Here is a 10,366-nt window from a genome sequence, read left to right on the forward strand (position 1 = left end):
TGTCAACTCACAAAACATGCGATGGTGGAGTTCAGAAAAACCTAATTTCTTTAAACAGGTTCCTTTACACCCCAAAAGGTGGGAGTCTGGGCGGTTATTTCAAGACGCAGGATTATTGGACCAATTTTTTTTAACGGTACAAATACCATAAAAATGTTCTTCTCAAAAAACACCCAATTCATAATTAATTGATACTGATTCACAAAACTCCATTTTGAAGATCTTCTGTGCGTTGGTGAGAAATATCAAATATATTTTCTTGTTCTCAGAATTCCAACAATACCAATCAAGTCCTTTTAAAACTTCAAAAATTTGAGAAGTCTCAAAAAAAAAATCAGTAAAAAGAAATGAGAATTGCAAACAAACTCACTACATCTGTAGTAAGCTGTAATAACCAAACTTATCATACGAGTATATCGATGTTCAAAAGATCCTTGGAACTAGAAAAATGTTTGTTGTACGACCGAAAAATAAAAAAATATTATAGCAACGCCTAGCATGGCACCAACGATGCTGAACAAAAAAATAAATTCTTTCATTTTCTAATTGATGTCAGAGCAGACTCAGAAAAGTACAATTTAGTCAACAAACCACAATTACACTGTTGGTGGTGAAATTACGGTCCTTACTTAAAAATATGAATATGAATATGAAAATATTTTTTTTTTCTGATATTGGGAATTGTTGATCAGTCGCTCGCGAATGTGGTGTTGTAATCGCCATTTACGTTCTCCAAGAAATGAATTAAAATGTAAATCAATGCAAGTCATTACGTAACATGTGGTCTGCATCGCAGCAGGCATTAAAAGAAATCCCGCTCTATACATCCAAGACAGACAATTTTCCTAACGTGGAAAGAACCCTTCGAAAATAGCAAAAAGCAAAAACAGTTCTTTATCATCTTCGAGCGGAATCATACGAACGATCCCGCTATACGTAAGCTATAATCGTGTTCATCACCAACACAGTTCAACCAGAATATTTGGTTGTTGTTTGGAATCGGATTATCTATCAGTAAATTATAATTATTTAGTGCATCGGGATTATCTTCGTTAGCCCTACGTCCAGTAGTTTGTTTGGCGGCGCAGGGGTAATAGAAATCTTAGATAAGACATTAAAAATATCAGAAAGGATTGAAGAATATAAGTAAATTTATAAATATTATAGACAGTTATTGCATTTACACAATGCTGATAAAATAAATGAAAAAGAAATAAATTTACGTAAAGAAAAATTTGTCAGTAATTTTAAATATTTTCCCAGAGAAAAATACTTAGAAAAAGTTCACTTCAACGGTAATTTATGATTCTTATTGTAATAAATGAGATGTATTAGTTCGGTCTGCCAGTATTTTTTACTATTTCTCAGTATTTCATCTTTATTAGGCTTGGAATAGTATATTACAGTACGAGTGGAGAAACGAAAAGATTCACCCACCCGTGTGTCAGATTTACACACGAGTGTGGAATGACAGACAAGTGGGTGAATTAGTTTCTCACGAGTGCTCTATAGCGTTTTGTTCAATCCTGCCAGTGAATTTTGGAACACAATTGAAATTTTATAATTTGTGCAATTTATATCATAAAACATAGCGGCCATTTTCGTTGTCATGATCTCAAAAAAAAAACACCATTGCAACAGTAAATAAACTTGAGAGAAATTACAATTTGACGTTCTTTCCCAAAAAACGTGCAATTAATTAAGCAAGATGGAGCAAATAATGGTTTCATTGTACCTTTAATTTACTGCCTGCAAAATCTAAAGAAGATATTGGAACGTGTTGGAAAAATTTCGTGACTGGATGAGAACGAAAAACGTTGATGTTATAAGGGAGGAAGTAATAGTGGCTTTTTTTAATGGATTAATGGGAAAATTGGCGCCCCTTCTTTGTGGTCTACGTATTCAATGTTAAAACGTTTGAATAAACATGTTGAGCAATTCTAAACGAAAGGTTCTTCTTTGAGTGGGGTAAATGAGTGAGCAAATGGTTTTTTCCAACATCGATTATGAAAATGATATTTTCATCACTCAATTTAGTGAGGAAAATAGGCGTTTGCATCACTAGTGAGGAAAATGGAGATAGTAAACTCACTAGTGAGGAAAATATATTTAACAATCTACATTAATTAACAATCTACTACCTACTTATTAATATAAAAATTTAAAACACTGTTATTTGCATTAATTGAAACTCCAGATCCGAAAAATTCAAAGAATAGGGGAGTAAAATAATTATAAAGAAATTTAAAATTGAGACTCATTTTCATAAGCGATGTTGGAAAAAATAGTATACACAATTCGTGATCAAAGTTCGATTTTCCAACTCGCAATACTATCCTCACTCGCTGGCGCTCGAGAGTAGGTGTATCATGTATTGCTCGTTGAAAAATCAGGCACTTTCATCACTTATAGTGTAATATACTATTACCTCACGTTGTCATAGCAAACAATATGAGTGAGCAAAACAAGTACTTTCTCGTTTTGTATCCCAGTGAGAAGCGACAAGTTTCGATAGCAGGATTGAACAAATGAATATTACCAACTATTTAGAACAATTTGGGTATTTAGCGTCAGCTGAAGCAGATAGAAACAAGCGACTCTTTATTAAGATTTCAAGAATTTTTATAATTTACAAGAAACACTTGCTTTGATCAGTAAACCTAGATGTGGTGTTAAAGATAATCTTACTGCTTATAGAGTACTATCGCGGCCATCCAAAAGTGAACGTTTTTTTTTAATAGTTTGATTTTTACTTTAAATCAAAGGCGTCCTAAAATGTCAAAGTTTGACACTAGCGTTGAAAAAATTATTGAAACTATTTTTTTTTAATGCTACATCTCACTCCAATTCAGACAGCTAGGGCTATTGCAAAGCTAGAAGAAAATTGGTCGTTGGCTGCTGTGGCATTGCAGTAAGTAAGGCGTTGGCAAGAAAACAGGCTTGAGAGGCAAATACGAATAGGTGTTGGAAAGGTTTTTTACAAAAGTTTACTTTCATTTTAATAATGTTTTAATTACTTCTCAGCCTCATTTTTAGTAAAAATTATTTATTACAACTTTTTATTACTTGAGTTGCCGACATGACGAAAGAGTCGGAGGTAAAACCGCTCTGCTTTATTTGTGTTAATTCTACAGTTAAAAAGCGCGTATATTGTGTAAAGTGTCAGCAATGGTGCCATAAGAGTTGTGCCAATGGAAAAATATGCTGTGACGATCAACAGCTTATGTGTGATTATGTGAACGATATAGAAAACAAAAATGAAATACTCCATGTCGATAACGAAATTGAAACCGAGCACGCAGTGAGCAAAAAACTTATAGAGGTAATAGAGGATCTCCAAGTGAAAATCGAAAATTTAACAAGAAAAGTAGATTCAATGAAGGAATTGCTACCACATGAAAATTCTAGAACTTTTTGCCAAAACTGCGTCGACCCCGATAAGGCGCAAACAAAAAACAAAAACCTTATCGCCAACCATTTGAATCTGCAGTCACAAGTAAACAATAACATAACCAACAAACCAGCAGCGATTAACGCCAAACAACAGAGTTCCAGTAATGGCTCCGACAGTCAACGGAAACAAAATTTCTCTTCTTTTTTTGAAATACAAAAAAAAACAGCAAGACTTAATGAATGAAATAATCAATCTGGAAAATCATACATCATCTCAAATCAAGATAACAACTCACCAAGTGAACCCAAGTTTAAGACGGTACAACGAAGAAAACCGCGACAGAAATACAACATCGGTGAATCTGATGAAAACATTAATAAACGCGAAGCTTTTGTTTGCTGAGATCCTTGAAAGTCTTCTGTCTAAACTAGTTAATAAAAAATATCAAATTATAATTATAGGAGATTTCAACGTCCATTTTAACAACTTGTGTAACAACGAAAAAACTGTGCTAAATCTTTTTAAGTCCTTTAACTTGTATCCATGTGTAAATTTTCCCACACGAAACGAAAATACTATAGATAACATGTTCACTAACTTTAATAAGGAACAACTAAACATTAAGCCATTGAATTTGGGTATCACTGATCACTCTCGCATCTATGTAGAAATCAAGCTCAGTAATAACAAAATTGTAACTAAGATTATTAGACCTCACACAGAAATAGGAAACCTCTTATTTTTTCAACTCATGCAAAAAGTAGACTAGGGATTTATAGACACAGACATAGATGTCTCTAACAAAGTACTTACTCATGCTTATCAATAACTTAACTTATAATCTGAATATGTGCTTCCCCTGTAAAGAAATTCGCCATAATGAACACGGCGGTAATAAAATACCGTGGTTCACTCCTGAATTAGGAAGAATGAGACAAACTGTCTTTCTCCTATCTGATAATTTTAAACTCCACAAAATTTAGAAACAAATATAACCTGGCTATCAAACGGGCAAAAACTTTTTTCTACTCCCGACTGTATATTAGTCGATTCCAGCACGTCCTATAGGATTAAAATGTAGACAATTGCGGTTAAGTGTGAGTATATGATTTCATATACCTACGTGTTAGGCTATGAATCCAGCCAATAACAGAGCACTATTTTCTATTACGCTAATCCGACGACAGATGGCGCAATAATATTTCAGACTGTCTTAAATTGTGTAAAATAGTGAAAATGAAAAGTGACTCCGACGAAGAATTTTCATTTACGCCTCCAACTATCCGTGAGACGGCGAACAGTACGTATCAATCATTACTCCCGGAAAAATCGAAATCAAAATACGAATTGGCGTACTCGCAATTCATGAAATGGAAACTTCAGAACAAGATTACAATAATCTCGGAAAACGTAATGACAGCTTACATGCGGCAATTATCAGAACGGATCAAACCATCAACTCTCTGGACTACTTATTCAATGTTAAGGACAACTTTAAGTATCAAAGAAAATGTGGACATCTAAAAATTTTGCAAGCTCCGATCGTTCCTTAAACTGAAGTCAAGTGGGTACAAAAGCAAAAAATTTTGCGTTCTGTCTTCAAACCAAATAAAGCAATTTATAAACGAAGCACCTGATAATAAATTCTTATTCACAAAGGTAAAGAACTAACAACAACATAACAATGTTATTATGTAAAAGTTACTATTTATAGGTTATATTAATATTTGGAATCTCTGGTGGATGTCGGAGAATCGAGTTAAAAAACTTAAAAATACATGATGTTCGTGATTTAGGAAACGAACTACAAGTTAAGCTCATTGACACCAAAAATAAATCTGATCGTGTGTTCATTGTACCAGGGAAGTTTTACAACATCACTAAAAAGTATATGGATCTTCGTTCTCCAGACATGGAACAATTTTTTTTGAACTACCAAAATGGAAAATGCTACAAGCAAGTAGTTGGAATTAACAAAATTGGCGAGCAGCCGAAAATAATAGCACAATATTTAAAATTGCCCAACCCTGAATTGTTTACCGGCCACTGTTTTCGGAGAACAGGAGCCACTATTTTAGCAGATGCTGGAGGAGATACATTAACGGTGAAAAATTTTGGTGGTTGGAAATCAACCCAAGTCATGGAAACTTATGTGGAAGAATCGTTACACAAAAAAGAAAAAATTGGAAACACTATATTAAATTCTATTAGAAATTCCAAAGTTCCAATAATACAATCTAATACATCATCTACATTGATCCATTGATCCATCTGGAACTACATCGCCTTCAATTTCTACGCACGTCTCCACATCTCTTCCATTTACAGTTGAACATCATAATTTACAGGCCGATTTGGATTTAGAACAAACAACAAACAATAATTTAAATACCATTTATCAGAATTGCACATTTCATAGTTGCACTTTTGTAATAAAAAAATAGTGTAATTTTCAAATAAAATTTATTTCAGTTTAGAGTTATTTAATGTTGGCAACACTGGTCGTAGAAAAAATAAACTGTACAACTCGGCTGGATTGTCCATATCGCATTCGTCCGTTTGAGGCCCTCACTACGCTCGGGCCCCAAATCTCGTTCTCATGCGATATGGACATCATATCCACCCTCGTTGTACAATATACTATAGCCACTAGTAAATTCCTAAAAGAGAATAGCAATACTTACTCCATATGGAGAGTAATAAATTAATTCAGAAATACCAACAATCGCAATGAGATCACTATTCAGCCAGATGTTTTCAACAACTTTTTCACTAATGGTGCTGAAAACATAATTAAGGATATTCCTACAGGTAGTCTAGACCCTATAACTGTAACGTGAAATTCAACATGCGATGTAAGGCAAACTTTTTCCTTCAAAAAAATCAGTGAAATCACGGTAGGAGACACAATAAAATGTCTGAATAACAACAAATCTAAGAATTTCTATGGACTAACATCTAATCTGATAAAACTTGTTATACATTCCATGGCCACACCGATTACTAAGTTTAACGAATGCATCGAAAGTTGCATCTTCCCCGATTGTCTAAAAATTGCTCTGATTATACCCGTCTTCAAAAAGGGTAATACAACGGACCTTGGAAACTATCGTCCCATATCTCTACTTCCAATTATATCTAAAATATGGGAGAAAATAATGGCGGAACAGATATGTGAGTTTCTTGAGGAAAATGGGCTATTCTGCTCTCATCAATTCGGCTTTCGTAAGGGTCGCATAACGGAACAGGCCATTCTCAATCACATTGAACATATAATCATTTCCATCGAAAAAAATAAGTCAAACCTATATCGCATCATTCTTGGATCTAATAAAAGCATTTAACTGTGTCTCTCACAATATATTACTGAAGAAACTTGAATGTTACAATTTTCATAAAAATTGTATAAACCTTATTACCTCATATTTGCTTAATATGTCAGTATGTCTCTGTTAACAACCAAATATCAAATATACAGACAATATAACATGGCATCCCCCAGGGATCCATACTAGGGCCGCTTCTTTTTTTAATATACAGGTCTATCAGAACTGGCGGACCAAAATAATACGGTGAAATCATCATCTTCTGGGAATAATATGAAAAATATTTTTAAAAAATCCATCCTCATTGAATTTTTAAATAAGAACGTTTTTAATTGACCAATCGCGTGTAGATATAAAATTACCTTAAAAAGTTATATTAGTAACTATCGAAACAAATTTGATTGTTGCAAAGACATAATAATTGAATATTATGTCATGGTAAATTATTTCTAACAATTACAAAAGTCATTAAAAACGCTTAATGTTTACTTCTTCAGAATACATATTTTGATATGCTTGTCTTATATAGACAGTGTGATGAGAGTGTCACAGTTGCTGCTCAGGAGTACGCAGTTCGTTTTCCCAATAGGGAACGTCCTAGCAGAAATACTATAACCTGAAAAATATTAGAGTTTTTGCAAACCGTTTGATTATGCCCGTTAAACTTTAACGACAACTTCATTTTATGTCGTAGAGATGATGTCGTACGTCTTTAAAAAGAGTTTTTGCAAAACGTTATAGCTTATCGGTAAACGTTAACTTATTTAAAAATAAATAAATAATAAATAAATTTAAATATCAATCACTGCTATGTCCAGATGGAATTATTATAATTAATAATTCATTATATTAATTATTATAAGCAGTTTTGTAAATGGCTAACGAATCAAAATTAATGGACATAGCGCCTATCCTTTGAGAAATCATTAATGTTATAAATCTAAACTTGGAACCTTTACTAGACGACAGTTTTTCGAAAATTAAATTTCTAATTGATACACTGTGACCAAAAGTTGGCCAGTGACAGCACCGGGCTCTCAGGGGGTTTTTCGGGGCAGAGGGCGTGGGTTCACAAAATAAAAAAATGGCCGCCAGGCAACCTTTTTGAGCTGGTTTCAAACTTGTCCAGTTGCCGGGACAAGTGCTCTGATCTTAAACGTCTAGGGAGTGAGAATGGATACTCGTTGATAATAACATAAAATTGGGTTTATTCGGTCCAATGCAAAGTTCTCACACAAAATTGGTCGTGCTGTTTTAGTACTGGTTCACACGAGTGTGAGCACGGTTCGCATGTAACCAAATGAATAAAAATGCGGAACCAGTACCTTTAGATGGTCTTAAAATTTACGTGGTCTCAACCAGAAAAGCTTTTCTCTTACAATTGACCGAAACTTAACTTAACAAGAAATCCTTAGACGAGTAATAAATGATTTTTAAAATCTGTGAAAGGAAACTCTCCCGAACCTTCAACTTCCTCCTGTAAATGCTAATGAAATTGACCCAAGGTCAAGGCTTGGCTTTCACCTTGACGATAAACGAAAATTGATTCCTACAGGAAGGTGTGAAGTCGGTATAGCTCCGAAATTGAAATTGAACGTTACATTTTCTGAATTTACATTTGAGAGTGATGAAAAAGTTGACAAAAATTCTTACTATTTTACAAATTGCAAAAAAAATACAAGAAAATGCAGAAATTACTTAGGTGAGAAGCGGGAAATTCGAGGCGCTCAAATAAATGAAAATTGTCCGCAATAAGAGTGAGTGTGCGACTTATCTTTCGTCAGATGGTTGCGTGTCCTCGGGGAGCGTCTTTTTGTCGTGCGGTATTGTTCCCTAAACAGTGGCGTCACGGTGTGACTTGACGATAACTGGTCTTGCGACGACTCGAAATAACGACGTGGCGAACCGCCACCCTCAAAACGATGATCCTGGCGAAGAATCACCCTACCGGTACTCCTTCGCGGTACGGTACGGTAATTGGCTCGAACTACCCCTAATAGACGAAAATTAGTGAAGTGAATTCGCTAATGAAGGATAACGGATAACGGTAACGGTAGCGGTACGGTAAATTTCGGGCTCTTCGACGGCCCCGAAGGCTGGCAGCACCGGACGATAAGCACCATGGCGTTCGGCAATCCGCTCTCGGGGATGATTGCGGATCCCGAACGCCACGCACGTGATTCGCAGCTCGCGACTTGCGGCACAGCCGCCCGCTCGGCGGTCCCGACCGAGTCCTCTAATTTTCGCTCGCGATGGGTTTTTTTGGTCACCCCCGACTCTAGGATAGCAACACGAAAGATCTGGACCTTATTTCGTTGGGCGATAAGGCGTCCCGGTAATTGTATGAACCGCGCATCTTGATGACTACTTCCGGCGGTTCTACACTTGCGCGCTAAATGACAGATGGTCGATCATGGCGCCGGTTTGTTTACTTTGGAAATCACCGATCGGAAAATTCAGATGTTGAAGCGGTAATGTGTCGGTGAGTCCGCGCGTAATTCACGAAAGATGTTGACAGCTATTTCCCGCAGGGTCTCGAAAGGTCGAACACACAAGGATGAAGGAAGAAGGTTGGGGAAAAGAAGAGAAGAAGATAACTTTCCGGCAAGTCACGGGAACAAAGGGAATCGGAACTAACTTTGCCGTACGGTTACCCGAGCTGAGAAGAAGAAAAGAGGAATTGAAGGAAAAGGAAAGGAGAAAGAAGAAAAAAGAGAACGATAAACAGATAGGCCGCAGCTAGACAGCCTAGAGGCGTGAGGCCACCTCAGCCTAAAATTTAGGGGCTAACATGTGTGATTCCAGCCGCCCCAAAAATGGCTGGCACAAAGACTCTACTAAATGAACTCTCAAAAATGAAACCGCGAAAGAAACAAACGAAAACCGAAAGTGAAACTGAAGGCGAAACTGAAAGAAAACTGAAAGTGAACCGATAAACAAAAAATGAACCCTGAACCGATAAACTAAAAATTGTCCTGATTGACGACACAAACAAACTGAATGATTTCGAAATGAGCGTCCCGAAAAAGGTTACGGCAGGGTGGGCGCGTCGCGACGTCATGTGCCGTGCGTTGTCTTGCTAGTTCCTGATTTTCGAACAGCGATCTCATTGTCCCGCGAGCAAAAGTAGGACCTCTTGGCCTCCTACCCCGGCCAAAATGAATAGTGGCATTTTGACCTGCTACACTACGTTATTCGATTAACGTACATACGACAACGAACTAGAAAAGACGTAATACGTCTTTGGTTTAACGTTTACGACGACAAATTTTTCGCTCCAGGTCACGGACACCATCCCCAGAGGATTTCGCCGGACCTGGTTCACCAAGTCATTTGTAAATAAAGGTTTTAGCGACTGTTATTTGTTTTGCTTCCACCCTTCCCGCGCCCTGACAGCCGACCACCGGACATACCGTAACTCCGCGAAGCTACCCCGGCCGTGTGGCGTCCCACCACACCCGAAAAAAGGGACTGGCGCTCGAGGCTTACTGCGACCAACCGAACGGCGTCAAACCCATGTGACCTGACCTGACCTGGAGCGCCTGGGGAATGTGGACGGGCTGGTCGCGTCTGTCCCCGGTCGAGCGTCCTTGGTGTAGAGGATTGTACTTACTTGTTCTGGACGGACCTGCTTCACTGCTCACTT

The 10,366-nt window shown here is 36.9% G+C and overlaps 1 long non-coding RNA gene across 1 annotated transcript; it reads left to right on the forward strand.

The window, feature by feature from the left end:
* Positions 1-8,673: 8,673 nt before the first annotated feature.
* LOC138128133 (uncharacterized) lies at positions 8,674-9,916 on the forward strand. Its single transcript, XR_011158558.1, has 2 exons — positions 8,674-9,198; positions 9,252-9,916. It is a non-coding gene; the product is annotated as an uncharacterized lncRNA (long non-coding RNA).
* Positions 9,917-10,366: the final 450 nt, after the last annotated feature.

This window comes from Tenebrio molitor, chromosome 4 (assembly GCF_963966145.1).
Source record: "Tenebrio molitor chromosome 4, icTenMoli1.1, whole genome shotgun sequence".
NCBI classification, from domain to species: domain Eukaryota; kingdom Metazoa; phylum Arthropoda; class Insecta; order Coleoptera; family Tenebrionidae; genus Tenebrio; species Tenebrio molitor.